Raw genomic sequence first — 16,930 nt, 5'->3', positions numbered from 1 at the left:
TTGTATCTCACGTTTAGTTTAGTTCAGGTTCCATGTGTCATTCTGTCTGTCTCTCAGTGTCAGGTCTGCGTCTTGGTGTGGTGTTCTCATTTCCTGTTTTATTGTGAAGGTCTGGGTCTCATGTGAGTGTGTTCAGTTTTACCTCTGTCTCGTCTTGTTGATCATTCCCAGCTGTGTCCACCACCTGTGTGTAATTCCCCTGTGTTTCTCTGGGTGTATTTAAGTCATGTCCTCCGTTATTGTAGTTGCTGGTCCGTCTGTGTATTCCACCCTGCCTCATCTGCGTGTTCTCCCTGCTGTCCGCCGTTAGTCTCTTCTGGTAGTTCTCGTTAAGGTTTGTGCTCTGTAGTTTAGTTGATCCCAGTATAGTTTAGTTCCAACTCCATTTGCCGTTTGTATTTACTTTCATGTTCAATAAACCACCTTTACACCTTCACGACTGCCTGCACTTGGATCCTCCTTCATTTCCTCCACACGGCTCACCTCACTCGCCGTGACAATAACACTGTCAAAAGTGTTAATTTAACACTCAACAGTGTTGTAGTTAACACTCAGAGGTGTGGACCCATATAGACACTCTCTAGTGTTAATTTAACACTGGAGATTTTGCTGTGTGTGACTTTAAAGCTCAAAATCTGCACTTCAATCAAATCTTGATTGACTTGTTTAAAAAGTGTGGTGGTGTACAGAGGCAGAATGGCAAAATTAGCCATTGTTGAAATACTCGTGAAATTAACTTTTGATAATTATATTAGTTTTTATCATGTAACTGTAATCATAATCAATTATAGCCAAAATTTATCAGTGAACACATGACATGGCACGTTTCCTTCCCAGACAACAATACGGTATTGAATGCAGTGCTGCTTAAATAAATTCAAAGCTTTTCCTTTTTATTATAAAAGGGACATTAAAGGCATCAGTTTGGCTTAACTGCTTTAGAAGCAGCTGTCAGAAATTGAGTATTAATGTCAGACACAGAGCCTTTTCATTCCTTTAGAATGACACAATGTGACAATACGGCATTAGCGTGGAATTAAAATAAGTATGCAGGGTGGCCTACATACAGAGTCTGGACCAGTGCTTCATTTCCTTCTAATAGATAGAATGTATGTTCTTCCCGGATTGTACGGCATTAATAATATTTCTTCTTTGACATATTACATTCTTGGAGGTATAAAACTCCAATCATGACAATGGCCTGGTGTTTATTTCATTTGTCTGTAGAACCCAGTTAGATCTCAGAGGAGCTGAAGCAGTAAAATCATCCCATGATAGCCTATAAAAATACAACCAAATTTTTTTTCCTTTGCTTTTAGTGTAAAGTACATGTACATTCTGGAAATGCTCAAATTTAATGAACCATCCATTCAGAAAACAGATGGGGAACAGCTTGAGGTGTCAAGAAAAATATGTTCAATTTCAATATATCTCACTTGTTCGACTGTCAGTCTCCTGTCATTACTGCTTCAACTCAGAGAAATGTGTTTACATCTCTCTCCTTAGCTTTATCACCTAAACCAGTGGGTTTTTTTTGTTTGCAAGGCCTTGGATCCTATCTTCATCACTAAGAATGCTTTAAAACTGATGATGATTCAGTCTGCAGGTACAGAAAAATTTGTATACTCACTCTCATGATCTGAGCAATTCTTACAGCCTCACAACACCATGCTTCCTTGCCCAAAAAGTGATAAGTTAAAATCGCACATGTCCTGGCTCCTCAGGAGTTTTCACACTGCAAAGAAATTCACTTGGCCAAGCTGGATTGTTTAGTTGGCCACTTACAGTTACAAACCAGAGCTGAGTTATGTCAGTGTACTTCTTTTAAGTGCATTATTTCACTGTAAAATTTTATTTTTAGTAGGTGCACATCTCTCAGTAGTCTCAGCAGTATTTAGACACATGAATTAGGAGAGTTTATCCCATTCTTTCTGCAGGTGATCTAGAGTTATGTGAAGGTTTCTGGGATTTTTGCTTGACGAGTCAATGAAACTCTTGATTTGTCCAAAAATTCATCATTGCTTATGAGTTTGCTTTGTGTGAACTGTTAAAGTTGAACATTAAAATGGCATTCTAGTGCCACCACCATGTGTCGTCACAGGATTCATATGATGATGACAGGGCTGGACTGGGACAAAAAAATCGACCCGGGCATTTTGATTAGAGACTGGCCCACCAGCAGTGTTGGGAAGGTTACTTTTAAAATGTATTCCATTACAGAATACAGAATACATGCCCCAAAATGTATTCTGTAACGTATTCCGTTACGTTACTCAATGACAGTAACGTATTCTGAATACTTTGGATTACTTAATATATTATCATGCTTTTTACAACAACGTGAATGTACTATTGCTGTGTGATTTATTACTATTACTGAAGGTCCGCAACTCCGAACTGTAGTAAAGGGACCTCTGACTAATACAGCGGGGTCCCTGTCGGCTCGTAGCCGAAAAATAGCTTTACTTTGTTGTGTGGGTCAACTTTTATTGTGAGAGACAGACAGAGGCGTTGAAAGGCTGCTCCAACGGAACTTATAGTTTTCGGAGGAAAACACGAACACGGTGTACAGTCGAGTTTTAATAGCTTACTTACAACTGGGCTCGTCAGGCACTCTTCTTGGCTGAAGTGGTTATTATTATATTTACATGCTTCCAGCTCCCGTTTTTGCTCGATGACAGCTCGTACTTTTCCACTCCCCTTTTTCTCCCTCCTCGCGCTCACAAACACATAACGTGTATGGCAGTCCATTCTCCCTGCAGCACGGACAACACTGCCTATGATGCTACATTCTTTAGAGCTATGCTTGTAGCATTCTGCCTGTTAGCTTAGCACAACAACAACAACAACGAAAAGGCGCTCTCTCACCCAGGAAACACACAGTCGCAGAGAGAGAGAGAGCGTCGCCCTGTAACCCCAGGCAACCGTAACACTGCCGCCTGGAACAACAGAACGTAGCTGTCAAACAAAACCCAAACAGTCCTGACCCGCGACAAAATGAAACAGGAAAGTACCACAGTGTAATCCATTTATTTCAACAAAGTAACTGTATTCTAAATACCACCTTTTTAAATGGTAACTGTAACGGAATACAGTTACTCATATTTTGTATTTTAAATATGTAACGGCGGTACATGTATTCCGTTACTCCCCAACACTGCCCGCCAGGTATTACAGGAAAAAGCTTTTGAATGAAAACAAATGCTGTTGTGACAGTGATGTACACCGTCTTGTTGGTATATATGTATCTAATAAACTTAAACCTACACCATCCTCCCTATTCTGGTATTCTAAACAATACTTAGCCGAAACCCAAAGACTGTGTCAGGGTTCCTGGGTCGTTGACCCAGTGATTTCAGTTTGTTCATGTTCAGTTTAGTTCGCCACATTAATGTCCTCACTTCCTGTTTTTTCCCCGTGTCAGCTTGTCTCCCGCGTCATTAGTCAGATTAGTCAGGTGTATAGTAAAGCGCTATATAAATACAGGCCATTTACCATTTATTTACCATTCAACCTGTGTATTTAAGTTCCTCGGTTTCACCAGTTCTCTGTCGTGTCATTGATGATGTTGATGTTCATGTGATGTCCTTCCCGTGCGTTTCCTCAGTCAGTCAGCCATTCAGTTGTCCAGCCAGTCAGTGTCCGTTTACCCTCTGTTCATCCACTCCTTATAATAAATCCTCACCAGTCTTCACCCACCTGCGAGTCCTGCGTTTGGGTTCCTTCTTCCTCTCATCCACGACAAAACTCCTGATAGACTGCTTGGTCGAGTTAACCTCCTGAGCTATCTACAACACATGGAGGAAACCTGAAATTAAGACAGAGAAGACTAGAGGTGAGACATGATCATTACTGAATACTAAAAATAATAAATGACAGATTTAGAGATATTTTCATAAACTATTAATTTACCACATCAATAAAAAGCATGGCAGGGCAAAATATTTTTTCTAACATGGCAACCTTTAAAAAGTGAAAAGAGACAGAAAGACAGGTGAGAAAGAATAAAACTTAATTGACTTTTTGATGCCATTTTACACAGTACTGGTACAGAATCTAGAAAACGTGGGAAAATACTGGCATCATATACAGTACTCATTTTCTGAGGAAATTATGATGGGACCCTGAAAAAAATTACTATGTACAATAATGGATTTCTATACATTTTATATCACATGAAAACATTTGTTTTAATATTCACATAATTATTTGTTGAAGAGACATTTGAAATGAGAATAAGGAAGAAAAGTATTTCTTTGTTCCCCCCTTTCCCTGTTAATGCCCTACCTGGGCCCCTGGCAAAACTTTGCTAGACCCGCCCCTGCACAGTTACCAGATGTCAGTGTAAAAAAGGATCCTTGTGTTATTTCTCAGAAACAGTTCATAACTTCCCTTCAACTCATTCATGTCACCTAAAAGGTAACCCTATTACTCCATCATCTGTTCAGCTCTGATGATTCAGTAAGGACATCTCCTGGTTTCATCTTCATGTTTCCCTCTCACCACATATCCAAACCGATATCATGACCAGCAGCTTTTACAGCTGTGGCTCCAGCAAACATCAGCTGATACTAGAAATTAATATTATATAAATTCTAACAACAGCTGATCAAGCTTAAACATGCTGCTGTTGTTTAACGCCACATCCGCTGCTTTCTTCTTTCTGGCGCAAAGTGAGCGATAAAGAAACAAGAAAGATGGGACTTGCGACAGAAAAGCCGATCAGCTGATCATTGATCAGTTTCATGATTGAAATAACAACAGGGGAGGGAGGGGGAGAGAATGAGAGAAGAAGAAATAGCTGTGCAGCATAAAGACACAGAATAACTCCAGTGTCTTTTTCATTCTAGCTGAAGTACGGGACAAATCGCGTTCCTTTTCAGCTCAATATGAAACACATATTTTCTCTGAATACCAGACCATTACGTTTTTTACGGGACGGTTGGCAACTCTAATAATTAACCTTATGAATAAAATAAAGTTTACCATCAGTAACATCATAGCACCCACCCAACTGTATAGAAACTCTGTCATGCTAGCTAGTATACAGTACGAGTTATTGTAACTGACTGTAAGAAGTCAGCACAACGAAAATAAACGACACCTAAACTTGGTTTATATCTGACCCAGATAGACTGCAAGTCTTAACTTCTCACCTGAAGTTCAGTTCCCCTGATACTCGGACCGGCCTCACCTGTTGGCCTCCACCACTTGCTAATGTTACTGAATCTGTGGAAGCTCCGCAATAGCCACCACCAAACAATTGAGTTATTTTTACACATCTGCCAGCATCTGGCCAATCCACCGCCTTTCAGTTTTTATACCGTTACGAAAAAAAACAAGAAAAAAAAAAACATCGGCCCATAAAAACGAAAAATCACCATCGGCTCACCTGGCAAATGCCCGGTATCCCCGATGGCCAGTCCAGCTATGGATGATGATAAACATCATTTATATTAATAATTTATATTAGGATCAGGTTTTTATTTATTTATTTATTTATTTTTTTGCCTGACCAGACACCAGACCACCAGACCAGACACCAGCGAGGGAGGATAAGAAGGACAGACGCAACAACATTGTCATCCCCTATGTAGCCGGTGTATCAGAGAAACTCAGGAGAGTTTTCTCCAAGCATGACATCCCGGTGCATTTCAGACCCAGCAACACGCTCAGACAAAAACTGGTTCACCCGAAAGACAAAACGCCAAGACACAAACTTAACAATGTGGTGTATGCTGTACAGTGCAGCGAGGAATGCTCAGACCTCTACATTGGAGAGACCAAACAGCCACTTCACAAGCGCATGGCACAACACAGAAGAGCCACCTCCACAGGACAAGACTCAGCAGTCCATCTGCATCTTAAGGATAAAGGACACTCTTTCGAGGATGCCAATGTTCACATTTTAGACAGAGAGGACAGATGGTTTGAAAGAGGAGTGAAAGAAGCCATCTATGTCCACTGTGAGCGACCATCTTTGAACAGAGGCGGGGGTTTACGACACCAACTCTCTGCCATCTATAATCCAGTTTTGAGATCCCTTCCCAGACGCCTTAACGCCCACTCACATCCTGGGCCATCTGACCTCAGGAATTCGCATGATAAGGTGGGGCCAGGTTTCACAATGAACACACCCAAAACTCTGGCTGATTTGGACCCACGCCCAGTTTCACACCTTGGCTCAGGCGATTAGAGGATCATCAGGGGGTCCTTTTGTCCCTCTGTGGGGGGTTACTCCCACTAGGTTTATATCTGGGACTCTCCACCATTTGACCTTAGAACTGAAGAAGCTTCTCGGATGAGAGGTGAAACGTCTTCAAGCAACTTAAAGAAGTCCAGACGCTTTTCTTTGCAAGCTCCTTTGACTTTCTTTCTTTGATTTCTAAAGGCTGAACCCTCCCTTTCCTGACACTGGACACTAAATTTAATAGTTCAGCAGAGATTTATAGTTGGAAAACATTTTGAACAGGGAAGTATTCAAAACTCACTCAATGGGAGACTTCCTGATCCTGCAAAACTCACTTTGCTGAAAGCAAATCCCAGAGCATGCATTCATTCTGAAACTTGTACACATATAATGTAGTGGTCACACACATTTCAAGAGTTTTTACCTTCAAGTGAGGAAATAAAAAACAGGGGAAAAAAGCCTTCATTCATATTTCATACTAAAGGGTTAGTAAAAACAAACTCTGTGTTTAAAGTGTTTACAGTGAGGCAGATGATCCCTACTATTTTTGTGTAAAGGAGGTAAATCATCTCTCTTTTTCAAAAGAAACCAACATCCTTATACTTTGTCTTTCTGAATATTCTTTGCAAAAAATGTAAACTCTGTCTCACATTTTTTAGGAGGCACCAGCCCCTGGCCTCTGGCAGAATAAATGTATTTAGCATACCCTATTTTGGATTTTTCTTAATTTAACTGACCTTCTCTGTATTTCCCACATTTAATCAAATCTCAGATATGTACGTTGAATTATAAAGCTGGAGAATAAAAACTGGATAGGTCATGAAGTAATAGCAGCATGAAAGTTTAGTGTGAGTCAGTCTGTAGAATGTAGAAAAGTTTGAAACCAGTTAATAATTCTTAGAATTGGAAAATATCTTACATCTTTTCGGAGTATTGTATTCCATGTACAACTGCATGAAGTGGTCTGTGAAAATGCCAAGAACAGTGGGGTCAACTACAAAGAGCTACCACACAGTGTATCTGAATACATGTCTATGATTTTGCTTCTGAGGGCTATTCAAGGAGGAATGTGCTTCTCTGCTCCTCCCCTCATGCTTCTTTCTATGCTTGTTAAACACTGTAGGACATCCATTAGAGTGTGCAGCCCTATAGAGAAGCTTTGGATCCAAACTCAATTTCTGTGCAAGTGAAAATATATCTGCTTCAGAACAAATGGTGGGTGACGTCCCCTGCTTCGACTTTGAGGTCATGCCCCAGGGTGTTGTTGTGCTCTGATGTAGGCCGAAGAGTGCAATGGACAGACACATTTTTACACCATCACTCCCGTTGCAAATTCCAAATGCTTCATGTGTGTCATCTTTGACAGTGGAAGTAGTAGTTAATGTCCTACTACTGAACCTTTTCCCCCCATTTGTAACATATATCCTATAACGGAAAACTGATCTTATTGATTAGTGTTTTGTTTCTAAGAGCAATGCATAAAATACATTACCATTCTGACCGACTAGGAGGCAAAGCAGATTTAAATGTCAGCGGGGGTACCTTAGTGTAGGTGAGCATCAGTGAGGTGATTATGGAAGCTGGTAATAATTTGCAAAATCATATATCCAAGAATACTAAAGGAGAAAAGGTGTAAAGTAACATTTTCTATTTCACAGGGGAGGAACCTTAAGGTCTTGGAGTCCATAAATTGTAGTGCAGCTCTTTGCCCTCATACAACAATATTACAAGAAAAGTGGTGCTTCACAAAATCCTGCTAATTGTTTTGCATTGAAAAAATGTTTTGCGATACTGCTAAAAAAGTATGACCCATGGGTAAAGGGCCTTAAAAGCTAAATAACATTACAAACTGTTTAACATCAAAATATACTTGAAGTAACAAATTAGCAGGATTCATTATGCAGTCATACACATGGACATAACTGTTGTTTCACTGTGTATCAGTGAGAGCAGGTTTTTTCCACAATGTTAGGCTAAAATGGTAAAAGCCTATAAAAGAACCTGTAACACCACAATCTGAAGGACATGAGTGTGGAATAGACTGTTCATGGGTTTTAGATGTAAAATGGAGCAATTAAATTATTGAACTGGATTCTGTAGCGAATATGAAGCTGGAATAATGTGTTCCCTGCATCAAATCCTTGCTGATGGGTTTCATACTGTACAGTGACAAGAAACTGCTGCATCATTTAAGCATGTATATAGTGATTTGCAATAATCTTATATACATAGATATGGTTTAGGTTTGCACTTGTTTGGGATAAAACAGATATTTCCAATATCAGTATAGCAGGACACCTGACATGCTTGTTTAGATTGAGTTTGATCAAAGATAATGCCCAGGTTTCTCGCAAATTGCCTAAATTAGCCAAAATGGGGAGTGAGAGTGTTAGAAACATAATCATTATTAGTAAAAAGTACTTTATTTGTATTTAGTTAATTTGCAAGAAATTGGAAGCCATCTAGTCCTTGATGGTAGTAATGGAGGAATTCACAGAGTAAATGAGACATGCAGCTGGCAGCCATCAGGATAGCAATGTTAGGGTACTTTCTTAAAAATGCAGGTCACATGGGGCAAGTGGCAATAGATATCTACTAAACAAAATATGTCCAAGGACAGAACTGTGTGTTGCTCCACATGTCAGTTAATGAAGCAAAAATGTCAAAAGCAACGAAAGCAATGAGATCCATATGAATTCCATTCCACCTGGGCCAACTACCTTTTCTATTTCTTGGAGAGGTAGAAAATTGTATGTCAAATCATGCAGACAGGTCAAGTAGGATAGAAAACAAGTATAACCTGCAACTGTACTAATGAAAAAAAATGGCAATGTTTTTTTTTCTTTTGTTGAAAAAAAAGACCAGTCATGACTGCTTTATTCAATCTGCACATAAATCTAAATGATGTTTTGCTTTTTGTGTAGGACTTAATGTAAATGTGAATAGTTTTCTTGCAGTTTAATTGATTTTGAATAGCAGATATTTTATTGAACTCCGTGGAGGAGAGAAGTCTGTATCATGAGGGGGTAAAGTGGACTATCGTCTCAGGTGAAGAAAACTTCAGAGAATGACCTGCCTACATACTCAAGTTCAAGCAGACCTTCAGCACTGACATGGGAAGAGAGGAGAACAAAACAAGCAGAATATAAAGATTTCCACAGCACTTGACCCTGGGTTTAAGGACCTCAAGTGCCTGCACAGAGCAAAGAGAGCTGAGGTGTGGGCATTGATCACTAGTATCTCTTAAGGGAGAGATGCTTTCACAGTAGCCAGCAAACAGCTGAACCTTTCACCTGTTAGTTTCTTCAGATTTTGAATTTGATGAAGGTTAGGGACCATATTGAGGAATGGGTGGGTCCACCGCTGTTGTTCAAACACAACAAGCTTGCTGCTCAAAAAGCCATTGCAACACTTGGCGGATCAGTACCTTTTAAGATGTGGTTTCCTTCACTAAGGGTACTGTGCAACAGTGAGTTGGCTCGCCATCTTAAAATCTTGGCTACATTTGTATGTCTAATGAACTGACTTTGTTCATTAGACAAAGTATAGTATACAATTATTTTCTTGTTTTTGAGAAATGTGTATACTTAAACAAAAATCAAATGAATAAATCATTTGTTTCTCTTTTTTTGTTTCTGTTGGGAGATTTTGAGTTTTTGTGTCATGTTTATTTTGTAGCTTCATTTAAAGGAAGAAGAGCTTATGAGTTGTACAACTGCAGAATAGGGAAGTAAGACATTACGTGCAGAGAATTTGTGCTATGACCGTTAAACGCCTTTTTTCTGTTTCAACAGATAAGCTAACGGTTCCTCCTTTTAAGGAGTTGTTATTGAGTTCTATACATGCCACACCTATTGTTGTTAAAGCTGTTTGAGTATAAATAAAGGATGTACTGACGCCCCGCGCGATTCCTCTGTGACACATGTAGTGCACATGTTAGTGCAGAACAGATCGGATCGTGTCGGGGCATCGCCCATGTACATACAATATCTTTGAGTCTGTTTTCTCTTCACAGTTTCTAATTGTGTTTCTAATTGTCTCTAATTTACAAATTATAAACTTCTGAAGGTTTCTGGATTTGATGTTTTGAGAATGATTCTGTAATATAGACTAAATGCCTTAAATCTGTAATATTTACGATAGAATTTCAGGTCAATTTTATGTTTTATGTTTTCTCTTGTTCAAATTACCCAAGCTTTCTAATATAACTTCACTGCACACAGAAATCTTTATTTGGATTTAAATTGAATTCAAACATACATAAATACATAATACATAAATTAGAAAGCTTTGAGCAGGATTATACATCAACAGTAAAAAAAAAAACACACACACACACACAATAGCAAGCTAATTTAGGTTTCTAGCTACTGATATTTCAACTGAGGCAAAAGGAAAATACACTGACTAAAGGAAAAAAATTCACATAAAACCTCATCTGAGAGGCTATAAAGCAATTAAATTAGTAAGTGATCTCCTCTGAGGTAAGTCATGGTGTTCACCAGAGACCCTCTAGCATTGTTTGGGTCCATCTGTACAAAATACTACCTCCTGCCATTCAACTGTGGGCACATTTTTTGTTTCTACCCACAGGAAAGCAGTCTGGAGATGATTTGCATGTTGATTTGTGTTTGTATGCACAGGTCTGAGTGTGATTTTTGGAACTATTGCATCACAATAAATCGTATAATTACAGGGAGTGCAGAATTATTAGGCAAATGAGTATTTTGTCTACATCATCCTCTTCATGCATGTTGTCTTACTCCAAGCTGTATAGGCTCGAAAGCCTAATACCAATTAAGCATATTAGGTGATGTGCATCTCTGTAATGAGAAGGGGTGTGGTCTAATGACATCAACACCCTATATCAGGTGTGCATAATTATTAGGCAACGTCCTTTCCTTTGGCAAAATGGGTCAAAAGAAGGACTTGACAGGCTCAGAAAAGTCATAAATAGTGAGATATCTTGCAGAGGGATGCAGCAGTCTCAAAATTGCAAAGCTTCTGAAGCGTGATCATCGAACAATTTCATTCAAAATAGTCAACAGGGTCGCAAGAAGCGTGTGGAAAAACCAAGGCGCAAAATAACTGCCCATGAACTGAGAAAAATCAAGCGTGCAGCTGCCAAGATGCCACTTGCCACCAGTTTGGCCATATTTCAGAGCTGCAACATCACTGGAGTGCCCAAAAGCACAAGTTGTGCAATACTCAGAGACATGGCCAAGGTAAGAAAGGCTGAAAGACGACCACCACTGAACAAGACACACAAGCTGAAACGTCAAGACTGGGCCAAGAAATATCTCAAGACTGGTTTTTCTAAGGTTTTATGGACTGATGAAATGAGAGTGAGTCTTGATGGGCCAGATGGATGGGCCCGTGGCTGGATTGGTAAAGGGCAGAGAGCTCCAGTCCGACTCAGACGCCAGCAAGGTGGAGGTGGAGTACTGGTTTGGGCTGGTATCATCAAAGATGAGCTTGTGGGGCCTTTTCGGGTTGAGGATGGAGTCAAGCTCAACTCCCAGTCCTACTGCCAGTTTCTGGAAGACACCTTCTTCAAGCAGTGGTACAGGAAGAAGTCTGCATCCTTCAAGAAAAACATGATTTTCATGCAGGACAATGCTCCATCACACGCGTCCAAGTACTCCACAGTGTGGCTGGCAAGAAAGGGTATACAAGAAGAAAAACTAATGACATGGCCACCTCGTTCACCTGATCTGAACCCCATTGAGAACCTGTGGTCCATCATCAAATGTGAGATTTACAAGGAGGGAAAACAGTACACCTCTCTGAACAGTGTCTGGGAGGCTGTGGTTGCTGCTGCACGCAATGTTGATGGTGAACAGATCAAAACACTGACAGAATCCATGGATGGCAGGCTTTTGAGTGTCCTTGCAAAGAAAGGTGGCTATATTGGTCGCTGATTTATTTTTGTTTTGTTTTTGAATGTCAGAAATGTATATTTGTGAATGTGGAGATGTTATATTGGTTTCACTGGTAAAAATAAATAATGTAAATGGGTATATATTTGTTTTTTGTTAAGTTGCCTAATAATTATGCACAGTAATAGTCACCTGCACACACAGATATCCCCCTAAAATAGCTAAAACCAAAAACAAGCTAAAAACTACTTCCAAAAACATTCAGCTTTGATATTAATGAGTTTTTTGGGTTCATTGAGAACATGGTTGTTGTTCAATAATAAAATTATTCCTCAAAAATACAACTTGCCTAATAATTCTGCACTCCCTGTATATACAAGGCTTATGAAGTACATATAAAAATATCTGGCACTGTTTTCACTCTATACATTAGGGCAAGTCTGATTTTCATCAGTATGCATGCCCTGTAAGATACTGTGTACACTGTGCAGGTTAACATGTCTTCATGGGGATTTGTTGGCAGTATAGAAAACTTTCAGCAACTCTCAGGCATTGACATAAAATTTGAATTTGTTGTATTTTAGTAGAAAATGGTTTTCTTTTTCTTCTTCTTCTTCTTCTTGCATTTTACATTCATGTTGCTGCTAGCCCCTGAGCAGGACTGGGGTTTGAGCTGACTGGGGTAATGCATTTTAAAGTATAAGGATGAAGCCCAACCAAAGTTCTACTTTAATGGTCACAGGTTGTATTTTTTGTGCTTTTCTTTTATAGATCATCTTGGCTGCTCTGAGGGCACCTGTTAGGAAAAAAAGGAGTATCTTGCAGCTAATTGTTAATGTACAATAAAATACAACAGAAACAAGACATATTTTATCATTCACAATTTTCAGTATGAATAATACCGATAACGGCAAGCACACAAGCAGACACATACTGGTTACAAAAATAAATTCACAGTAAGCAAATTATTATTAATCCATGTAATTTACACCTGAGAACCTTTTGTTGCTTGTTCATTTGCACCGTATTTTGTAAATTTGACCGAGAGGAGACTTTACTGTATGCCACTTTTCCGCCCTAAGCTTGGGCATTGCTACAGTGCACTTCTAATGTGTTGCTCTCCAAAAACACAGAGAAAAATCCCCTTTACATTTTTGAGCTAGCTCATAAATATTGTTAAATCATTTTGAAAGGTTATTTAGTGACTTTCACATTAGCATGGGTTGAAAGTTGGAAGGGCTGACATTTTTAGGAAGGCCTAATGATTATACACAAAAAGTCTACCAACAGTCAAGCAAATTATGCTGTGTACATCATTACATGTAATGCAGAAAATATTTGTGAGGAAAGGAGTTTTATTTTTGGCTCTTGTCTGTAAAAGGTTGCGATTTGCATATAAATTGACCATTTTATTTCTCCCACTGCAGCACTTGCAGCCTTTATTTAATTTGCAGTCATGTTAATGAGTTCTGCTGGTATGGCACAATGTGGGGCTACTTATACAGTATATTTGAATACATATTATCTATTCAGGCAGTGGCCTCAGTTCTTGATAAGGCTACTGTGTCCCAATTTTTGTAAAATCTTCAGGTTCTCTGTCATCTGCTTTGTTGTATGGAGAGATTAGAAGTAGATAAAACTACTACAGACAATTGGTTGTGTACTTTGTAGTGGGTTTTATGTGCAGAATGCAAAAATTGTGGCAAAACTGATTTTTCTAACTCACTACATAATTAAAACAGATATCAGTTTTGTGCAATGATACTGATGAACTCTATGACCCATAACCACCCTATAACCTCTTTTTGTATAGTCTATTATCTTTCCATAATCTACATTTTTGAGTCAGGATACAATAAGATGGATTGCAACAATGACCAATTAGGGTCCAGTCAGCAATAAGTGCAATGCAACTGAGAGAGAGTGGTGTATGACCTATGACAGGGTCTGACTTTAAAATGACCATTAATGGATCTCTGACTATCTATCTGTCTTATTTAAACACAGTGGGTAAGGATAATTTTTAGATGTTCAGGGTTAAAATTGTGGAGGGGGCTTTGAATGCCTGAGCCAGTAAAAGCTAAAGTAAAGAGTGGGGAGAGGAAAAATGAAAAACAAAAAAAATTCAGTTAAAAGAAGTCAGGGTTTTGTTCACAAATGAGGCGAGAGATGTATTGGTCTGTACCGATCTGTTGTGGTGAAGAGAGAACTGAGCATTAAAGCAAAGCTGTCAATTTACTGGTCAATCTACTCTCCTACCCTCACTTGTGGTCTAGTGACCAAAAGAATGAGTTTTCAGATACAAGCGGCAGAAATTAGTTTCCTTTGAAGAGTGGATCCGCTCTCTCTGAGAGATAAGGTTAGGAATTCATTCAGTCGTTCAAGCGGGACTCAGAGTGGAGCCACTGCTGTCGGGGTAGTTTGAGTATCTGACTAGGATGCCTCCTGGACAGGTGGGGTATTCCAGGCTGGTTTTTCCACTAAGAGGCCCCGGGAAGACCCAAGACTTGCTCGAGAGACTATATCTCTCGGCTGGTTTGAGAAAATCTTGATGTACTCCTGGATGAACTGATAGAGGTGGGGTGAGGGATGGATGAAGGGATAGATGGATGGATGGAAGGAATGCAACACATGAAGAGACAAAGGGGAGAGAAACCATGATCTTCAAGCTGCCAAAGGCACAACATAATATTATCTCTAGGCATCCAATATTGCTGTGACTGGGAAAACAAGGTACCTCTCAGTTTAGTCCATATGTTGGTGTGTTTATTGCATGTCAGAACTTTCAGGATGGTTTCAATAAATTTATAGTTGTTGATCAGTTTGTGATGATCTTGCAATTAATGCTTACTAGTGAAATCAAGTTAACGTAAGCTACTTTTATCAAAATAACACATTAAAACAACAGAAGTTGACCACCAGTGCTTTTAGGCAGACTTATTTCAAGTCTGAAACACAAAACTTACATTAGCAAACAATATGATAAAAATGCAAAGCAACTCTTACCCGGTCTAAAACGAATGGATGAATGGAGAGACTACGTCAACTTCTTATATATAGTAAAGAAGAAAAACAGCAAAAAGCTGGTAAATATCATAACACTATGTAGCTAGTGTTATGTGATTTAAGTGTTATTTTTAGATGATCTAGAAAAGAGCGGGAGAGAAATTAATATTGAAGTAGGAGATGTACAGACCGTAAAACAGAGACACTGGGCAAGTGTTTGTGCTCTTCAAAACTTTTGATCACTGTCTGCAAAGCGTACAATCAAAAAGACCAATCAAACTGTGCATTCTTGCACTGACATGACACGTTCATCACTGAGCATACTTACCTTATTTTACCACATAATACAGTAAAAATACATCCATATGTTTGTGGATGCATGACATATCTCCTTGTTTTCTATGGTCACAGTAGGAATAGAGGTGTAACTTGTTAGAGTTTGTATTGTTGATTGTTATTTATGCTTAGAAATATTTAACCATAGATGCTTAGAGGTGTATAATCAATTGTGTAGTGATAAGTTGTGTGATCTTTAACAGGCTACAGAGGCTTGGTGTGCATTCCACACTAGAATGCACACCTACATCCTGGGAGCACGGGAAGAGGTCGCATCTTGTTTTAATTGTTTTATGGTAGGATTAACGTAGCTACGTCTGTTTTAGTCTAAGTGCTTTTCTGTTTAGATGAACTGCTGGACTTCCTCACCGGGGGGGGTCTAGTCTACCCTCTTCCTGACCAAGGATGTTTGACCCTTTGATCAGCAACACACACACACACACACACACACACACACACACAGGCAAGGTACTCTTTGTTTGTATGTAGACGTCGTATGTTAATGAACCTATGCAAGCTACAAACCTATCATAACTGAATGAGTTTTTCTGCTCTTGGAAGCAAGTATACAGCATACAATGTTTGTATAATGAGCAATCCATAATTCTCAGTATAAACACTCATATCCTTGAATGAAAGTGAAGGCCCCTGACACAGAAAAGGAAAAGAAAACCGGTCTGGTGCATTAGGAGTAGTTGTCAGTTTTTTTTATTTTTAGCTTGTTGTTACAGCCTTCCTCAAAATTCAGTGAAAAGTAGCAGCTCATCTGTGATAAACTCTAATTACACTGTACTCATTCATGCTGTTACCATTAATCATAAGAGCACAAAGGATTCCAAGCAGCCTGCTGGTCGAACACAAAAGAAGATCTGGGTGTTGTTGCTAATATGAAGCGCAGATCATCACGTGTTAGAATATAAATTCTCTGGCTCTTTAGTGGTTTTTGAACTTTATGTGTTCATCTGTGCAATGTGTCATTTTACATGTCGCCAGTCCTTCTTTTGATTGTAGTTGACAGCCCATTAGAATCTAAATCTAGCATGACATCTGTAAGGAGTACCTCTGATTCAGATCAATCGTTGGAAGTAGGCCAAATCTCTCCCAGAGGGAATGGTTATTTTCCAAAACCTCTTTAGTTTGTCTGGCATCACTGCAAGGAATGCTGGCTCAGGAGTGTTAACATCCCCAATCTACTTTAGGTTGTAAGTCAGGCGGCTTTAGTCATACTTTTTTTTTCTCTTCCTTAGCATGTTGTTTGGTTTCACTGGTGGTTGGTTGTTTGCTCTACGCAAGAAATGTTAAAAGATGCTCTCCCCTTAGATGACTGGTTCATGATTTTCTACATCTACAAGTCTTTAATAAGGTGGAGATGGACTTTTAATTATTAATCACTTAATTATGTGCAATTGGCAACTCCTGGGGTTAAAAACAAACGGAAAATCTAATTTTTATTCAATCACAGACTTAAGATCAATCTTTATGAGTGGTGTGGCAGCTTTGAGTGACAAGTAGAAAGTGA

Source organism: Aulonocara sp. 'chitande type north' Nkhata Bay, linkage group LG19 (genome assembly GCF_057382095.1).
Source record: "Aulonocara sp. 'chitande type north' Nkhata Bay isolate Kocher_YH1m ecotype deep benthic linkage group LG19, A_spYH_male_GT1.1, whole genome shotgun sequence".
NCBI classification, from domain to species: Eukaryota; Metazoa; Chordata; class Actinopteri; order Cichliformes; family Cichlidae; genus Aulonocara; species Aulonocara sp. 'chitande type north' Nkhata Bay.
Note: the sequence above shows the minus strand (reverse complement) of the source record.